General features: G+C 38.8%; 1 protein-coding gene across 1 annotated transcript in view; it reads left to right on the top strand.

Annotated features, from left to right (window-relative positions):
- Positions 1 to 20,865, top strand: part of acsl4b (acyl-CoA synthetase long chain family member 4b) — a 56,017-nt gene that overhangs the window by 22,397 nt on the left and 12,755 nt on the right. The window lies entirely within an intron of this gene.

The raw sequence follows: 20,865 nt of genomic DNA, 5'->3' as shown, positions 1-20,865 counted from the left end.
AGAGTTTATGCCATGTCAAGATGTGATTCAGAATGATCTTTAATGGAAATTTAGTGACTTTAAACCAACATTATGAGGTCTTGTGCTGTCATCTAGTGGTTTATATTAGTAATGCATGTTTAGATCCTTTGTGGAAGCATATGAACACTCTGTGCTCTTTAGATAAATATATCAAGCTCATTTATGCACAAAAGTTCAATTGTTTTTTATAATTACTGATTTAGACAGTGCAGACATTTGTACAACATTGATTTTGTTCAATTTGAGCAAAAAAGCAGGGACGAGTTCCTAAAAGTATTGTTTGAAATAATGGTGAATAATAAATGGATGGTCTGAGTTACAGCAGTGGATTTCATGCCAAAGTGATCAGAATGTGCAGGCCTATCATATAATATGTCAGATCAAGTATATTTGTGAAAAGCTGTCTACAATAAACACATATTATACAAATTATGGTCAAATAGCAATGGAAATCAGTGTTTTTGAGACCTTTTCTACTGTTACAGCGCCACCTATTGACCTATCTTCACAAAATTGTGTATGCTTGTTAAGAATCACATCTCAGATGTGCATACCAGATTTCAGGAAGTTTTGAGTTTTCCTTATGCATTTACATGCATTTAGGTCAATATAAGACACACCCCTTTTGTAAATGAGCCATTTATAGCTACCAAAAGAGGAAAGTTCAACTCATTTCAATAACTATTGATCTGCTCAGTTCAGAGATTCATACAACACTGGTTTCGTGGTGATTGAGCGAAAAACCAGGGACTAGTTCGCAAAAGTAGGTTTTTCATATATTAATTAATATTTAATAAACAGATTGAGTGACATCATTGGTTTTAGTGTCAAACTGTTTGGTATGAGCAGGCCTATCATATGATATATATTTTGTGTGGCTGTGCAAAACTTTATGTAATAACCAATCAATTACATTCTCAAAAAACCCAAAATCGCCCCCTAGTGGCGGATTTCTTTCAAAATTTTTACAGACCTCTAGGACCATGAGTCGAACATGCCCACCGAGTTTCGTTCCGATCACTCATCGTTAACCTAGTTTATTAGTTGTTTAATCTTAATTGGCTAATGGCGGCCATGTTTTTTGAGATATGCCAATGTCCTTATAGTATGTCATGACACGTTAGACAAAGACACTGCATGCCAAATTTCAAGCTGATTGGACAAATGGTTGTGAGGTTAGAGTAATTTTTATGTTTTATAGGCTTTATAGCGCCACCATGAGGCCAAAGTTTGCGGGTTTTGCACTGTGACCTCAAATTGACCTTATACATGTGTGTACCAAGTTTGATGAAGATATCTCAATCCGTTCAAAAGTTACAGCTACAATTAGCTTTTAGCTTACATTAGCATGTTACATTTTTGCGTACAGTTTCGCGTGAAATCAACATTTCAACTTTCTTTCAATAACTTTTGCTATTCAGTGTCCAAAGAACATTTCTACACTGGTTTGGTTCAGATTGGGTGAAAACCCTAGGACTAGTTCGCAAAAGTAGGTTTCGGACAAATCGCTATGTAGCGGAAAAACGGTGCGTCGTAGAGAAAATCTGAGTGTCTCCACCTTTGTTCGGGATGACCCAACGATTCCAAAAGTGTAAAGTTTTTGAGCCTACGACTAACGGTTTAGAAATGGCTGCCAAATTACTAAATTTTTTTTGTTTTTAGCGCTGTAGCGCCACCTATGGCCCGATTTTGACGAGCCTTTGGATCTGAGTAGCGGTGAGGAGTACTACCATCTGACCAAGTTTGAAGCCAATAGGCCTTACGGTTTGGCCTGGGCAATAGTGATTATGGCAGAAGTAAAATAATAATAATAATAATAATAATAATAATAATAATAATAATAAAAATTCTTACAAAAACAATAGGGTTTCAGCGCTTCGCGCTCGAACCCCTAATAAGAACACTAACGAAAGCAATAGGTGCCTACGCACCTACGGTGCTTGGCCCCTAAATATAGCTGCAAGCAGCAATTAAGGGGCCAAGCACTATTGGCCATAAGGTGGCGCTGCTCCAGACGTTTTTGCGTACTTTCAGGGCATGGGGTTGAAGATGCATACCATGTTTTGTAATGATATGTGAATGTGTTGGTAAAATATAGCATTTTTGGCCAAAAATCGAAATGGGCGACGCCCAAAATGGCTGACCTGTGAAAATCAGACATCATTCGACTCGGCATGCTCTGCCGGATGTAATGAGACCAGTTTCATGAGTTTCGGACGAAAGGTTGAGACGTTATAAGCCAAAAAGCAAGTTTTTAGTATCTCCGGACCACTAGGGGGCAGTGCGCCGAAACTCCGCAATCAACCTTAGACCCTAGTTGTCATAACACACACCAAGTTTGGTGTGAATCGGTGAATGCGTTACAGAGATATCGCCTCAAGTCCATTTTCGCAAGTTCTACGTTAAATTTGTTCGCAAGTTAAACGAAAACGGTTGGTTTAATCAACTTGAATTCCATAACTTTTGGTTGGCATGGTCTGTAGATCATGTGATTCAATTTTGGTGAAAATCGGAGACACGGCGTAGGACGAGTTCGATCAAATAGGTTTTTCGAAAAATTTAAAATAGCGCGAAAAAAGTCATGACGGAAAATGACGTCATAGGGTGGGTTTGAATCGGACTGAGCCAAGGAATCAGAGGAAAAAAGAATTTTGACTGTATCCCATTCGGTTCAAAAGTTATGATGATAAACATACGTGAAAGTTTGGACAAGTGGTGGCGCTAGAGAGTTTGATTTTGAGACTTCATAATTGGCCTGATTAATGTTAATACTGGCCTCTATCATTGTGCCAAATTATACAACTTTCCCGCATACGCCTATATGGGCTGCCATTCAAATCCGGCGGAAGAAACGGAAGAAGAAGAAGAAGAAGAATAATAATAATAATAATAATAATAATAATAAGAACACTAACGAAAGCAATAGGTGCCTACGCACCTACGGTGCTTGGCCCCTAATAATAAGAACACTAACGAAAGCAATAGGTGCCTACGCACCTACGGTGCTTGGCCCCTAATAAATATAGCTGCAAGCAGCAATTAAGGGGCCAAGCACTATTGGCCATAAGGTGGCGCTGCTCCAGACGTTTTTGAGTACTTTCAGGGCATGGGGTTGAAGATGCATACCATGTTTTGTAATGATATGTGAATGTGTTGGTAAAATATAGCATTTTTGGCCAAAAATCGAAATGGGCGACGCCCAAAATGGCTGACCTGTGAAAATCAGACATCATTCGACTCGGCATGCTCTGCCGGATGTAATGAGACCAGTTTCATGAGTTTCGGACGAAAGGTTGAGACGTTATAAGCCAAAAAGCAAGTTTTTAGTATCTCCGGACCACTAGGGGGCAGTGCGCCGAAACTCCGCAATTAACCTTAGACCCTAGTTGTCATAACACACACCAAGTTTGGTGTGAATCGGTGAATGCGTTACAGAGATATCGCCTCAAGTCCATTTTTGCAAGTTCTACGTTAAATTAGTTCGCAAGTTAAACGAAAACGGTTGGTGTAATCAACTTGAATTCCATAACTTTTGGTTGGCATGGTCTGTAGATCATGTGATTAAAATTTGGTGATAATCGGAGACACGGTGTAGGACGAGTTCGATCAAATAGGTTTTTCGAAAAATTTAACATAGCGCGAAAAAAATCATGACGGAAAATGACGTCATAGGGTGGGTTTGAATTGGACTGAGCCAAGGAATCAGAGGAAAAAAGAATTTTGATTGTAGCCCATTCGGTTCAAAAGTTATGATGATAAACATACGTAAAAGTTTGGACAAGTGGTGGCGCTAGAGAGTTTGATTTTGAGACTTCATAATTGGCCTGATTAATGTTAATACTGGCCTCTATCATTGTGCCAAATTATACAACTTTCCCGCATACGCCTATATGGGCTGCCATTCAAATCCGGCGGAAGAAACGGAAGAAGAAGAAGAAGAAGAATAATAATAATAAATATAGCTGCAAGCAGCAATTAAGGGGCCAAGCACTATTGGCCATAAGGTGGCGCTGCTCCAGACGTTTTTGAGTACTTTCAGGGCATGGGGTTGAAGATGCATACCATGTTTTGTAATGATATGTGTATGTGTTGGTAAAATATTGCATTTTTGGCCAAAAATCGAAATGGGCGACGCCCAAAATGGCTGACATGTGAAAATCAGACATCATTCGACTCGGCATGCTCTGCCGGATGTAATGAGACCAGTTTCATGAGTTTCGGACGAAAGGTTGAGACGTTATAAGCCAAAAAGCAAGTTTTTTGTATCTCCGGACCACTAGAGGGCAGTGCGCCGAAACTCCGCAATTAACCTTAGACCCTAGTTGTCATAACACACACCAAGTTTGGTGTGAATTGGTGAATGCGTTACGGAGATATCGTCTCAAGTCCATTTTTGCAAGTTCTACGTTAAATTTGATTGCAAGTTAAACGAAAACGGTTGGTCAAATCAACTTGAATTCCATAACTTTTGGTTGGCATGGTCTGTAGATCATGTGATTCAATTTGGGTGATAATCGGAGAAACGGCCTAGGACGAGTTTGATCAAATAGGTTTTTCGAATAATTTAAAATAACGCGAAAAAATTCATGACGGAAAATGACGTCATAGGGTGCGTTTGAATCGGACTGATCCAAGGAATCAGTGGGAAAAAGAATTTTGATTGTAGCCCATTTGGTTCAAAAGTTATCATGATAAACATACATGAACATTTGGACAAGTGGTGGCGCTAGAGAGTTTGATTTTGAGACTTCATATTTGGTATTATTAATGTTAATACTGTCCTCTATCATTGTGCCAGATGCTTACCATGTTTTGTAATGATATGTGAATATGTTGGTAAAATATAGCATTTTTGGCCAAAAATCGAAATGGGCGACGCCCAAAATGGCTGACCTGTGAAAATCAGACATCATTCGACTTGACATGCTCTGGCGGATGTAATGAGACCAGTTTTATGAGTTTCGGACGAAAGGTTGAGATGTTATAAGCCAAAAAGCAAGTTTTTTGTATCTCCGGACCACTAGGGGGCAGTGTGCCGAAACTCCGCAATTAACCTTAGACCCTAGTTGTCATAACACACACCAAGTTTGGTGTGAATCGGTGAATGCATTACAGAGATATCGCCTCAAGTCCATTTTCGCAAGTTCTTCGTTAAATTAGTTCGCAAGTTAAACAAAAACGGTTGGTCTAATCAACTTGAATTCCATAACTTTTGGTTGGCATGGTCTGTAGATCATGTGATTCAATTTTGGTGAAAATCGGAGACACGGCCTAGGACGAGTTCGATCAAATAGGTTTTTCGAAAAATTTAAAATAGCGCGAAAAAATTCATGACGTAAAATGACGTCATAGGGTGGGTTTGAATCGGACTGAGCCAAGGAATCAGAGGAAAAAAGAATTTTGATTGTAGCCCATTCGGTTCAAAAGTTATGATGATAAACATACGTGAAAGTTTGGACAAGTGGTGGCGCTAGAGAGTTTGATTTTGAGACTTCATGTTTGGTCTGATTAATGTTAATACTGGCCTCTATCATTGTGCCAAATTATACAACTTTCCCGCATACGCCTATATGGGCTGCCATTCAAATCCGGCGGAAGAAACGGAAGAAGAAGAATAATAATAATAATAATAATAATAATAATAAGAACACTAACGAAAGCAATAGGTGCCTACGCACCTACGGTGCTTGGCCCCTAAATATAGCTGCAAGCAGCAATTAAGGGGCCAAGCACTATTGGCCATAAGGTGGCGCTGCTCCAGACGTTTTTGAGTACTTTCAGGGCATGGGGTTGAAGATGCATACCATGTTTTGTAATGATATGTGAATGTGTTGGTAAAATATAGCATTTTTTGCCAAAAATCGAAATGGGCGACGCCCAAACTGGCTGACCTGTAAAAATCAGACATCATTCAACTCGGCATGCTCTGCCGGATGTAATGAGACCAATTTTAAGAGTTTCGGACGAAAGGTTGAGACGTTATAAGCCAAAAAGCAAGTTTTTTGTATCTCCGGACCACTAGAGGGCAGTGCGCCGAAACTCCGCAATTAACCTTAGACCCTAGTTGTCATAACACACACCAAGTTTGGTGTGAATTGGTGAATGCGTTACGGAGATATCGTCTCAAGTCCATTTTCGCAAGTTCTACGTTAAATTTGATTGCAAGTTAAACGAAAACGGTTGGTCAAATCAACTTGAATTCCATAACTTTTGGTTGGCATGGTCTGTAGATCATGTGATTCAATTTGGGTGATAATCGGAGAAACGGCCTAGGACGAGTTCGATCAAATAGGTTTTTCGAATAATTTAAAATAACGCGAAAAAATTCATGACGGAAAATGACGTCATAGGGTGCGTTTGAATCGGACTGATCCAAGGAATCAGTGGAAAAAAGAATTTTGATTGTAGCCCATTTGGTTCAAAAGTTATCATGATAAACATACGTGAAAGTTTGGACAAGTGGTGGCGCTAGAGAGTTTGATTTTGAGACTTCATATTTGGTATGATTAATGTTAATACTGTCCTCTATCATTGTGCCAGATGCTTACCATGTTTTGTAATGATATGTGAATATGTTGGTAAAATATAGCATTTTTGGCCAAAAATCGAAATGGGCGACGCCCAAAATGGCTGACCTGTGAAAATCAGACATCATTCGACTTGACATGCTCTGCCGGATGTAATGAGACCAGTTTTATGAGTTTCGGACGAAAGGTTGAGATGTTATAAGCCAAAAAGCAAGTTTTTTGTATCTCCGGACCACTAGGGGGCAGTGTGCCGAAACTCCGCAATTAACCTTAGACCCTAGTTGTCATAACACACACCAAGTTTGGTGTGAATCGGTGAATGCATTACAGAGATATCGCCTCAAGTCCATTTTCGCAAGTTCTTCGTTAAATTAGTTCGCAAGTTAAACAAAAACGGTTGGTCTAATCAACTTGAATTCCATAACTTTTGGTTGGCATGGTCTGTAGATCATGTGATTCAATTTTGGTGAAAATCGGAGACACGGCCTAGGACGAGTTCGATCAAATAGGTTTTTCGAAAAATTTAAAATAGCGCGAAAAAATTCATGACGGAAAATGACGTCATAGGTTGGGTTTGAATCGGACTGAGCCAAGGAATCAGAGGAAAAAAGAATTTTGATTGTAGCCCACTCGGTTCAAAAGTTATGATGATAAACATACGTGAAAGTTTGGACAAGTGGTGGCGCTAGAGAGTTTGATTTTGAGACTTCATGTTTGGTCTGATTAATGTTAATACTGGCCTCTATCATTGTGCCAAATTATACAACTTTCCCGCATACGCCTATATGGGCTGCCATTCAAATCCGGCGGAAGAAACGGAAGAAGAAGAATAATAATAATAAATATAGCTGCAAGCAGCAATTAAGGGGCCAAGCACTATTGGCCATAAGGTGGCGCTGCTCCAGACGTTTTTGAGTACTTTCAGGGCATGGGGTTGAAGATGCATACCATGTTTTGTAATGATATGTGAATGTGTTGGTAAAATATAGCATTTTTGGCCAAAAATCGAAATGGGCGACGCCCAAAATGGCTGACCTGTGAAAATCAGACATCATTCGACTCGGCATGCTCTGCCGAATGTAATGAGACCAGTTTCATGAGTTTCGGACGAAAGGTTGAGACGTTATAAGCCAAAAAGCAAGTTTTTAGTATCTCCGGACCACTAGTGGGCAGTGCGCCGAAACTCCGCAATTAACCTTAGACCCTAGTTGTCATAACACACACCAAGTTTGGTGTGAATCGGTGAATGCGTTACAGAGATATCGCCTCAAGTCCATTTTCGCAAGTTCTACGTTAAATTAGTTCGCAAGTTAAACGAAAACGGTTGGTCTAATCAACTTGAATTCCATAACTTTTGGTTGGCATGGTCTGTAGATCATGTGATTAAATTTTGGTGAAAATCGGAGACACGGCCTAGGACGAGTTCGATCAAATAGGTTTTGCGAAAAATTTAAAATAGCGCGAAAAAAGTCATGACGGAAAATGACGTCATAGGGTGCGTTTGAATTGGACTGAGCCAAGGAATCAGAGGAAAAAAGAATTTTGATTGTAGCCCATTCGGTTCAAAAGTTATGATGATAAACATACGTGAAAGTTTGGACAAGTGGTGGCGCTAGAGAGTTTGATTTTGAGACTTCATAATTGGCCTGATTAATGTTAATACTGGCCTCTATCATTGTGCCAAATTATACAACTTTCCCGCATACGCCTATATGGGCTGCCATTCAAATCCGGCGGAAGAAACGGAAGAAGAAGAAGAAGAAGAAGAATAATAATAATAATAATAATAATAAATATAGCTGCAAGCAGCAATTAAGGGGCCAAGCACTATTGGCCATAAGGTGGCGCTGCTCCAGACGTTTTTGAGTACTTTCAGGGCATGGGGTTGAAGATGCATACCAAGTTTTGTAATGATATGTGAATGTGTTGGTTAAATATAGCATTTTTGGCCAAAAATTGATATGGGCGACGCCCAAAATGGCTGACCTGTAAAAATCAGACATCATTCGACTCGGCATGCTCTGCCGGATGTAATGAGACCAGTTTCATGAGTTTCGGACGAAAGGTTGAGACGTTATAAGCCAAAAAGCAAGTTTTATGTATCTCCGGACCACTAGGGGGCAGTGGGCCGAAACTCCGCAATTAACCTTAAACCCTAGTTGTCATAACACATACCAAAATTGGTGTGAATCGGTGAATGCGTTACAGAGATATCGCCTCAAGTCCATTTTTGCAAGTTCTACGTTAAATTAGTTCGCAAGTTAAACGAAAACGGTTGGTCTAATCAACTTGAATTCCATAACTTTTGGTTGGCATGGTCGGTAGATCATGTGATTCAATTTTGGTGAAAATCGGAGACACGGCCTAGGACGAGTTCGATCAAATAGGTTTTTTGAAAAATTTTAAATAACGCGAAAAAATTCATGACGGAAAATGACGTCATAGGGTGGGTTTGAATCGGACTGAGCCAAGGAATCAGAGGAAAAAAGAATTTTGATTGTAGCCCATTCGGTTCAAAAGTTATCATGATAAACATACATGAAAGTTTGGACAAGTGGTGGCGCTAGAGAGTTTGATTTTGAGACTTCATAATTGGCCTGATTAATGTTAATACTGGCCTCTATCATTGTGCCAAATTATACAACTTTCCCGCATACGCCTATATGGGCTGCCATTCAAATCCGGCGGAAGAAACGGAAGAAGAAGAATAATAATAATAATAAATATAGCTGCAAGCAGCAATTAAGGGGCCAAGCACTATTGGCCATAAGGTGGCGCTGCTCCAGACGTTTTTGAGTACTTTCAGGGCATGGGGTTGAAGATGCATACCATGTTTTGTAATGATATGTGAATGTGTTGGTAAAATATAGCATTTTTGGCCAAAAATCGAAATGGGCGACGCCCAAAATGGCTGACCTGTGAAAATCAGACATCATTCGACTCGGCATGCTCTGCCGGATGTAATGAGACCAGTTTCATGAGTTTCGGACGAAAGGTTGAGACGTTATAAGCCAAAAAGCAAGTTTTTAGTATCTCAGGACCACTAGGGGGCAGTGCGCCGAAACTCCGCAATTAACCTTAGACCCTAGTTGTCATAACACACACCAAGTTTGGTGTGAATCGGTGAATGCGTTACAGAGATATCGCCTCAAGTCCATTTTCGCAAGTTCTACGTTAAATTAGTTCGCAAGTTAAACGAAAACGGTTGGTCTAATCAACTTGAATTCCATAACTTTTGGTTGGCATGGTCTGTAGATCATGTGATTCAATTTTGGTGAAAATCGGAGACACGGCGTAGGACGAGTTCGATCAAATAGGTTTTTCGAAAAATTTAAAATAGCGCGAAAAAATTCATGACGGAAAATGACGTCATAGGGTGCGTTTGAATCGGACTGAGCCAAGGAATCAGAGGAAAAAAGAATTTTGATTGTAGCCCATTCGGTTCAAAAGTTATGATGATAAACATACGTGAAAGTTTGGACAAGTGGTGGCGCTAGAGAGTTTGATTTTGAGACTTCATAATTGGCCTGATTAATGTTAATACTGGCCTCTATCATTGTGCCAAATTATACAACTTTCCCGCATACGCCTATATGGGCTGCCATTCAAATCCGGCGGAAGAAACGGAAGAAGAAGAAGAAGAATAATAATAATAATAAATATAGCTGCAAGCAGTAATTAAGGGGCCAAGCACTATTGGCCATAAGGTGGCGCTGCTCCAGACGTTTTTGAGTACTTTCAGGGCATGGGGTTGAAGATGTATACCATGTTTTGTAATGATATGTGAATGTGTTGGTAAAATATAGCATTTTTGGCCAAAAATCGAAATGGGCGACGCCCAAAATGGCTGACCTGTGAAAATCAGACATCATTCGACTCGGCATGCTCTGCCGGATGTAATGAGACCAGTTTCATGAGTTTCGGATGAAAGGTTGAGACGTTATAAGCCAAAAAGCAAGTTTTTTGTATCTCCGGACCACTAGGGGGCAGTGCGCCGAAACTCCGCAATTAACCTTAGACCCTAGTTGTCATAACACACACCAAGTTTGGTGTGAATCGGTAAATGCGTTACAGAGATATCGCCTCAAGTCCATTTTTGCAAGTTCTACGTTAAATTAGTTCGCAAGTTAAACGAAAACGGTTGGTCAAATCAACTTGAATTCCATAACTTTTGGTTGGCATGGTCTGTAGATCATGTGATTCAATTTTGGTGAAAATCGGAGACACGGCCTAGGACGAGTTCGATCAAATAGGTTTTTCGAAAAATTTAAAATAGCGCGAAAAAATTCATGACGGAAAATGACGTCATAGGGTGCATTTGAATCGGACTGAGCCAAGGAATCAGAGGAAAAAATAATTTTGATTGTAGCCCATTCGGTTCAAAAGTTATGATGATAAACATACGTGAAAGTTTGGACAAGTGGTGGCGCTAGAGAGTTTGATTTTGAGACTTCATGTCTGGTGTGATGAATGTTAATACTGGCCTCTATCATTGTGCCAAATTATACAACTTTCCCGCATACGCCTATATGGGCTGCCATTCAAATCCGGCGGAAGAAACGGAAGAAGAAGAAGAAGAAGAAGAATAATAAATATAGCTGCAAGCAGCAATTAAGGGGCCAAGCACTATTGGCCATAAGGTGGCGCTGCTCCAGACGTTTTTGAGTACTTTCAGGGCATGGGGTTGAAGATGCATACCATGTTTTGTAATGATATGTGAATGTGTCGGTAAAATATAGCATTTTTGGCCAAAAATCGAAATGGGTGACGCCCAAAATGGCTGACCTGTGAAAATCAGACATCATTCGACTCGGCATGCTCTGCCGGATGTAATGAGACCAGTTTCATGAGTTTCAGACAAAAGGTTGAGACGTTATAAGCCAAAAAGCAAGTTTTTAGTATCTCCGGACCACTAGGGGGCAGTGCGCCGAAACTCCGTAGTTAACCTTAGACCCTAGTTGTCATAACACTCACCAAGTTTGGTGTGAATCGGTAAATGCGTTACAGAGATATCGCCTCAAGTCCATTTTTGCAAGTTCAACGTTAAATTAGTTCGCAAGTTAAACGAAAACGGTTGGTCAAATCAACTTGAATTCCATAACTTTTGGTTGGCATGGTCTGTAGATCATGTGATTCAATTTTGGTGAAAATCGGAGACACGGCCTAGGACGAGTTCGATCAAATAGGTTTTTCGAAAAATTTAAAATAGCGCGAAAAAATTCATGACGGAAAATGACGTCATAGGGTGCTTTTGAATCGGACTGAGCCAAGGAATCAGAGGAAAAAAGAATTTTGATTGTAGCCCATTCGGTTCAAAAGTTATGATGATAAACATATGTGAAAGTTTGGACAAGTGGTGGCGCTAGAGAGTTTGATTTTGAGACTTCATGTTTGGTGTGATTAATGTTAATACTGGCCTCTATCATTGTGCCAAATTATACAACTTTCCCGCATACGCCTATATGGGCTGCCATTCAAATCCGGCGGAAGAATCGGAAGAAGAAGAAGAAGAAGAAGAAGAATAATAATAATAATAATAATAATAAGAACACTAACGAAAGCAATAGGTGCCTACGCACCTACGGTGCTTGGCCCCTAATAAATATAGCTGCAAGCAGCAATTAAGGGGCCAAGCACTATTGGCCATAAGGTGGCGCTGCTCCAGACGTTTTTGAGTACTTTCAGGGCATGGGGTTGAAGATGCATACCATGTTTTGTAATGATATGTGAATGTGTTGGTAAAATATAGCATTTTTGGCCAAAAATCGAAATGGGCGACGCCCAAAATGGCTGACCTGTGAAAATCAGACATCATTCGACTCGGCATGCTCTGCCGGATGTAATGAGACCAGTTTCATGAGTTTCGGACGAATGGTTGAGACGTTATAAGCCAAAAAGCAAGTTTTTAGTATCTCCGGACCACTAGGGGGCAGTGCGCCGAAACTCCGCGATTAACCTTGGACCCTAGTTGTCATAACACACACCAAGTTTGGTGTGAATCGGTGAATGCGTTACAGAGATATCGCCTCAAGTCCATTTTCGCAAGTTCTACGTTAAATTAGTTCGCAAGTTAAACGAAAACGGTTGGTCTAATCAACTTGAATTCCATAACTTTTGGTTGGCATGGTCTGTAGATCATGTGATTCAATTTTGGTAAAAATCGGAGACACGGCCTAGGACGAGTTCGATCAAATAGGTTTTTCGAAAAATTTAAAATAGCGCGAAAAAATTCATGACGGAAAATGACGTCATAGGGTGGGTTTGAATCGGACTGAGCCAAGGAATCAGAGGAAAAAAGAATTTTGATTGTAGCCCATTCGGTTCAAAAGTTATGATGATAAATGTATGTGAAAGTTTGGACAAGTGGTGGCGCTAGAGAGTTTGATTTTGAGACTTCATAATTGGCCTGATTAATGTTAATACTGGCCTCTATCATTGTGCCAAATTATACAACTTTCCCGCATACGCCTATATGGGCTGCCATTCAAATCCGGCGGAAGAAACGGAAGAAGAATAATAATAATAAATATAGCTGCAAGCAGCAATTAAGGGGCCAAGCACTATTGGCCATAAGGTGGCGCTGCTCCAGACGTTTTTGAGTACTTTCAGGGCATGGGGTTGAAGATGCATACCATGTTTTGTAATGATATGTAAATGTGTTGGTAAAATATAGCATTTTTGGCCAAAAATCGAAATGGGCGACGCCCAAAATGGCTGACCTGTGAAAATCAGACATCATACGACTCGGCATGCTCTGCCGGATGTAATGAGACCAGTTTCATGAGTTTCGGACGAAAGGTTGAGACGTTATAAGCCAAAAAGCAAGTTTTTAGTATCTCCGGACCACTAGAGGGCAGTGCGCCGAAACTCCGCAATTAACCTTAGACCCTAGTTGTCATAACACACACCAAGTTTGGTGTGAATCGGTAAATGCGTTACAGAGATATCGCCTCAAGTCCATTTTCGCAAGTTCTACGTTAAATTTGTTCGTAAGTTAAACGAAAACGGTTGGTCTAATCAACTTGATTTCCATAACTTTTGGTTGGCATGGTCTGTAGATCATGTGATTCAATTTTGGTGAAAATCGGAGACACGGCCTAGGACGAGTTCGATCAAATAGGTTTTTCAAAAAATTTAAAATAGCGCGAAAAAAGTCATGACGGAAAATGACGTCATAGGGTGGGTTTGAATCGGACTGAGCCAAGGAATCAGAGGAAAAAAGAATTTTGATTGTAGCCCATTCGGTTCAAAAGTTATGATGATATACATACGTGAAAGTTTGGACAAGTGGTGGCGCTAGAGAGTTTGATTTTGAGACTTCATAATTGGCCTGATTAATGTTAATACTGGCCTCTATCATTGTGCCAAATTATACAACTTTCCCGCATACGCCTATATGGGCTGCCATTCAAATCCGGCGGAAGAAACGGAAGAAGAAGAATAATAATAATAATAATAAATATAGCTGCAAGCAGCAATTAAGGGGCCAAGCACTATTGGCCATAAGGTGGCGCTGCTCCAGACGTTTTTGAGTACTTTCAGGGCATGGGGTTGAAGATGCATACCATGTTTTGTAATGATATGTGAATGTGTTGGTAAAATATAGCATTTTTGGCCAAAAATCGAAATGGGCGACACCCAAAATGGTTGACCTGTAAAAATCAGACATCATTCGACTCGACATGCTCTGCCGGATGTAATGAGACCACTTTCATGAGTTTCGGGCGAAAGGTTGAGACGTTATAAGCCAAAAAGCAAGTTTTTTGTATCTCCGGACCACTAGGGGGCAGTGTGCCGAAACTCCGCAATTAACCTTAGACCCTAGTTGTCATAACACACACCAAGTTTGGTGTGAATCGGTGAATGCATTACAGAGATATCGCCTCAAGTCCATTTTCGCATATTCTTTGTTAAATTAGTTCGCAAGTTAAACAAAAACGGTTGGTCTAATCAACTTGATTTCCATAACTTTTGGTTGGCATGGTCTGTAGATCATGTGATTCAATTTTGGTGAAAATCGGAGACACGGCCTAGGACGAGTTCGATCAAATAGGTTTTTCGAAAAATTTAAAATAGCGCGAAAAAATTCATGACGGAAAATGACGTCATAGGGTGGGTTTGAATCGGACTGAGCCAAGGAATCAGAGGAAAAAAGAATTTTGATTGTAGCCCATTCGGTTCAAAAGTTATGATGATAAACATACGTGAAAGTTTGGACAAGTGGTGGCGCTAGAGAGTTTGATTTTGAGACTTCATGTTTGGTCTGATTAATGTTAATACTGGCCTCTATCATTGTGCCAAATTATACAACTTTCCCGCATACGCCTATATGGGCTGCCATTCAAATCCGGCGGAAGAAACGGAAGAAGAAGAAGAAGAATAATAATAATAATAATAATAATAATAATAATAAGAACACTAACGAAAGCAATAGGTGCCTACGCACCTACGGTGCTTGGCCCCTAATAATAAATATAGCCGCAAGCGGCGATTAACGGGGTTCGAGCATTTGGCAACCTAATTGCCATTTAGGCAATTTAGATTTAGGACAACCCAAAATTTAAGGCTGACCCAAAAGAAATCCATGATGGAATGTAATAAATGGAAAAAATAAAAAGCCTGCATGAATGAAGTGGTAACCTGGGCCTAAATCAGCTTTAAAATGCAATAACAGAGCTTATACCATGTCAAGATGTGATTTAGAATGATCTTAAATGGAATTTTAGTGACTTTATACCAACATTATGAGGTCTTGTGCTGTCATTTAGTGGTTTAAATTAGTAATGCATGTTTAGACCCTTCGTGGAAGCATATGAACACACTCTGCTCTTTAGATAAATATATCAAGCTCATTTATGCACAAAAGTTCAATTGTTTTTCATAATTACTGATTTAGACAGTCCAGACATTTGTACAACACTGATTTTGTTCAGTTTGAGCAAAAAAGCAGGGACGAGTTCCTAAAAGTATTGTTTAAAATAATGGTGAATAATAAATTGATGGTTATAGTTACAGCAGTGGATTTTGTGCCAAAGTGATCAGAATATACAGGCCTGTCATATAATATGTCATATCAAGTATATTTGTGAAAAGCTGTCTACAATAAACACATATTATACAAATTATGGTCAAATAGCAATAAAAAGCAATGGAAATCAGTGTTTTTGAGACCTTTTCTAATGTTATAGCGCCACCTATTGACATAGCTTCACAAAATTTTGCATGCTTGTTAAGAATCACATCTCAGATGTGAAAACCTAATTTCACGAAGTTTAGAGTTTTCCTTATGCATTTACATGCATTTAGGTCAATATAAGTCACACCCCTTTTGTAAATGAGCCATTTATAGCTACCAAAAGAGGAAAGTTCAACTCATTTCAATAACTATTGATCTGCTCAGTTCAGAGATTCATACAACACTGGTTTCGTGGTGATTGAGCAAAAAACCAGGGACTAGTTCGCAAAAGTAGGTTTTTCATTTATTAATTAAATTATAATGAACAGATTGAGTGACATCAGTGGTTTTAGTGTCAGACTGTTTTTTATAAGCAGGCCTATCATATGATATGTAGTTTGTGTGGCTGTGCAAAACTTTGTGTAATAACCAATCAATTACCCCCTCAAAAAACACAAAATCGCCCCCTAGTGGCGGATTTCTTTCAAAATTCTTACAGACCTCTAGGACCATGAGTCGAACATGCCCACCGAGTTTCGTTCCGATCACTCATCGTTAACCTAGTTTAATGGCTGCTTAATCTTAATTGGCTAATGGCGGCCATGTTTTTTGAGATATGCCAATGTCCTTATAGTATGTCATGACACGTTATACAAAGACACTGCATGCCAAATTTCAAGCTGATTGGACTAATGGTTGTGAGGTTAGAGTAATTTTTATGTTTTCGAAGCTTTATAGCGCCACCATGAGGCCAAAGTTTGCGGGTTTTGCACTGTGACCTCAAATTGACCTTATACATGTGTGTACCAAGTTTTATGAAGATATCTCAATCCGTTCAAAAGTTACAGCTACAATTAGCTTTTAGCTTACATTAGCATGTTACGTTTTTGTGTACGGTTTCGCGTGAAATCAACATTTCAACTTTCTTTCAATAACTTTTGCTATTCAGTGTCTAGAGAACATTTCTACACTGGTTTGGTTCAGATTGGGCAAAAACCCTAGGACGAGTTCGCAAAAGTAGGTTTCGGACAAATCGCGATGTAGCGGAAAAACGGTGCGTCGTAGAGAAATTCTGGGTGACTCCACTTTTGTTCGTGCTGACCCAACGATTCCAAAAGTGTAAAGTTTTTGAGCCTACGACAAACGGTTTAGAAATGGCGGCCAAATTACTAAATTTTTTTTGTTTTTAGCGCTGTAGCGCCACCTATGGCCCGATTTTGACGAGCCTTTGGATCTGAGTAGCGGTGAGGAGTACTACCATCTGACCAAGTTTGAAGCCAATAGGCCTTACGGTTTGGCCTGGGCAATAGTGATTATGGCAGAAGTAAAATAATAATAATAATAATAAATATAGCCGCAAGCGGCGATTAACGGGGTTCGAGCATTTGGCAACCTAATTGTCATTTAGGCAATTTAGATTTAGGACAACCCAAAATTTAAGGCTGACCCAAAAGAAATCCATGATGGAATGTAATAAATGGAAAAAATATAAAGCCTACATGAATGAAGTGGTAACCTGGGCCTAAATCAGCTTATAAATGCAATAACAGAGTTTATACCATGTCAAGATGTGATTCAGAATGATCTTAAATGGAATTTTAGTGACTTTGAACCAACATTATGAGGTCTTGTGCTGTCATCTAGTGGTTTAAATTAGTAATGCATGTTTATACCCTTCGTGGAAGCATATGAACACACTCTGCTCTTTAGATAAATATATCAAGCTCATTTATGCACAAAAGTTCAATTGTTTTTCATAATTACTGATTTACACAGTCCAGACATTTGTACAACACTGATTTTGTTCAGTTTGAGCAAAAAAGCAGGGACGAGTTCCTAAAAGTATTGTTTAAAATAATGGTGAATAATAAATTGATGGTTAAAGTTACAGCAGTGGATTTTGTGCCAAAGTGATCAGAATATACAGGCCTATCATATAATATGTCATATCAAGTATATTTGTAAAAAGCTGTCTACAATAAACACATATACAAATTATGGTCAAATAGCAATGAAAAGCAATGGAAATCAGTGTTTTTGAGACTTTTTCTACTGTTATAGCGCCACCTATTGACATAGCTTCACAAAATTTTGCATGCTTGTTATGAATCACATCTCAGATATGCAAACCTGATTTCACGAAGTTTTGAGTTTTCCTTATGCATTTACATGCATTTAGGTCAATATAAGACACACCCCTTTTGTAAATGAGCCATTTATAGCTACCAAATAAGGAAAGTTCAACTCATTTCAATAACTATTGATCTGCTCAGTTCAGAGATTCATACAACACTGGTTTCGTGGTGATTGAGCGAAAAACCAGGGACTAGTTCGCAAAAGTAGGTTTTTCATATAATAATTAATATTTAATGAACAGATTGAGTGACATCAGTGGTTTTAGTGTCAGACTGTTCGGTATGAGCAGGCCTATCATATGATATGTAGTTTGTGTGGCTGTGCAAAACTTTGTGTAATAACCAATCAATTACAACCTCAAAAAACACAAAATCGCCCCCTAGTGGCGGATTTCTTTCAAAATTCTTACAGACCTCTAGGACCATGAGTCGAACATGCCCACCGAGTTTCGTTCCGATCACTCATCGTTAACCTAGTTTAATGGCTGTTTAATCTTAATTGGCTAATAGCGGCCATGTTTTTTGAGATATGCCAATGTCCTTATAGTATGTCATGACACGTTAGACAAAGACACTGCATGCCAAATTTCAAGCTGATTGGACTAATGGTTGTGAGGTTAGAGTAATTTTTATGTTTTTGAAGCTCTATAGCGCCACCATGAGGCCAAAGTTTGCGGGTTTTGCATTGTGACCTCAAATTGACCTTATACATGTGTGTACCAAGTTTGATGAAGATATCTCAATCCGTTCAAAAGTTACAGCTACAATTAGCTTTTAGCTTACATTAGCATGTTACGTTTTTGCGTACGGTTTCGCGTGAAATCAACATTTCAACTTTCTTTCAATAACTTTTGCTATTCAGTGTCCAGAGAACATTTCTACACTGGTTTGGTTCAGATTGGGTGAAAACCCTAGGACTAGTTCGCAAAAGTAGGTGTCGGACAAATCGCAATGTAGCGGAAAAACGGTGCGTCGTAGAGAAAATCTGAGTCACTCCACTTTTGTTCGGGCTGACCCAACGATTCCAAATATGTAAAGTTTTTGAGCCTACGACAAACGGTTTAGAAATGGCGGCCAATTTACTAAATTTTTTTAGTTTTTAGCGCTGTAGCGCCACCTATGGCTCGATTTTGACGAGCCTTTGGATCTGAGTAGCGGTGAGGAGTACTACCATCTGACCAAGTTTGAAGCCAATAGGCCTTACGGTTTGGCCTGGGCAATAGTGATTATGGCAGAAGTAAAATAATAATAATAATAATAATAATAATAATAATAATAATAATAAAAATCCTTACAAAAACAATAGGGTTTCAGCGCTTCGCGCTCGAACCCCTAATAATAATAATAAGAACACTAACGAAAGCAATAGGTGCCTACGCACCTACGGTGCTTGGCCCCTAATAATAATAAGAACACTAACGAAAGCGTTAGGTGCCTACGCACCTACGGTGCTTGGCCCCTAATAATAAGAACACTAACGAAAGCAATAGGTGCCTACGCACCTACGGTGCTTGGCCCCTAATAAGAACACTAACGAAAGCAATAGGTGCCTACGCACCTACGGTGCTTGGCCCCTAATTATTGCTTTTATTACTATTACCAATAATAATAATATTATTATTATTATTATTATTATTATTATTAATAACAATAATAATAATAATAATAATAATAAATATTAGAGTGATTTCTAAAGGATCATGTGACTCTGAAGAGTAATGAAACTGCATCCTTTAAATCACTGGATTAAATGATTCAATTAAATGATGTTAAATGACTTTTGAACGGTAATTTTATAGTGCAATAACATTTCACAATTTTACAATTTGTACCTTATTTTAAGCAAGATAAGCTTATTTTAAAACATTTAAAAATTCTACTCACTCCAGATTTTTGACTGGTAGTGTATATATTTTTATTTATATAAATTGTTCCCACACAATAGAGCATATTTAGAGCACAGTGCAAAATTATATTAAAAAAAAGAGGAATAAGTAAAAGAACTAGCAGTGTTTTGAGCTCTTTTTTTTTCATTTTTTTTTCTAAATAAAATATTATATATGCTTTTGTACATTTTATACTAGTTTCAAATTTATTACAGTACTTAACCGATGAAATAGTATAACTACTTAACTTTTCATAAGCCTGTATTAAATTGTTAAAACCTGGTTAAATTGTGGTGACATTTTGCAACCTAAATGTCCAGCAACAGTTCACAAGTTTTATGTTTTACTCTCACCGAGAGCTTAAAGGTCATGTGAAGCGCTTTGAAATGTTCCGTTATTATTCGATATTTGACGTAATCTCAACTTAAACATGAAAAGAGGGTGAGACATTAAGTGGCCCCAAAAAAACAGCCAATATCGTTTCGGTTATTGACAGTGGTTAAAATCAAGCGCATCAAATTAAAAGCAAAGGAAAAGCAATTTTAAGGGTGCGGGACATGTCAGATACTTTGGATTTAGGAGTAAGTGACAAACTGCAAGCATTGGGTGTTTGTGTCTTCTAAATGCAAATATCCATTTACTGTTTTGTACCAGACTAGCTTATAGACATCCTCAACACTAACATACTGATACTAACATCTAAACAACATGACTGGGCCTTTGAAATCAAAATGTACAATATTTGTTTTGATACCATGCATTGTCATTCTTTAGGTGAACTATTCATCTGTGCAAGTTTTACAAAAAAATCTAAATATTTGATTTGGTCATTTTCTATCAAAGTCTGATCATTTGTTCAGCTTCAGCTACAAGATTCTTAACCTCACCCCTCTTACCTTTAGTTTGCTATGAGGGAATGTGCAAAAAGAAAGCCCCGCCCACTGCTCAATATTCAGTTTCAGTTGGAAGTGCATAAACATACTGAAGTTAAAGTCTCAGCAAATTTTGATTTACGCAGACTTTATATTGTATTGATAATTTACAAATTTTCCATTTACTTCAAAATTGATTGAGAGTCTTTCTTCAGTTGACCACAAACTAAGATATTTCAAAGCATGTTG

Source organism: Danio rerio, chromosome 5, assembly GCF_052040795.2.
Source record: "Danio rerio strain M-AB ecotype USA chromosome 5, GRCz13ab, whole genome shotgun sequence".
NCBI classification, from domain to species: domain Eukaryota; kingdom Metazoa; phylum Chordata; class Actinopteri; order Cypriniformes; family Danionidae; genus Danio; species Danio rerio.
The sequence above is the reverse complement of the archived record's forward strand: the minus strand, read 5'-3'. Positions and strand labels throughout refer to the sequence as shown.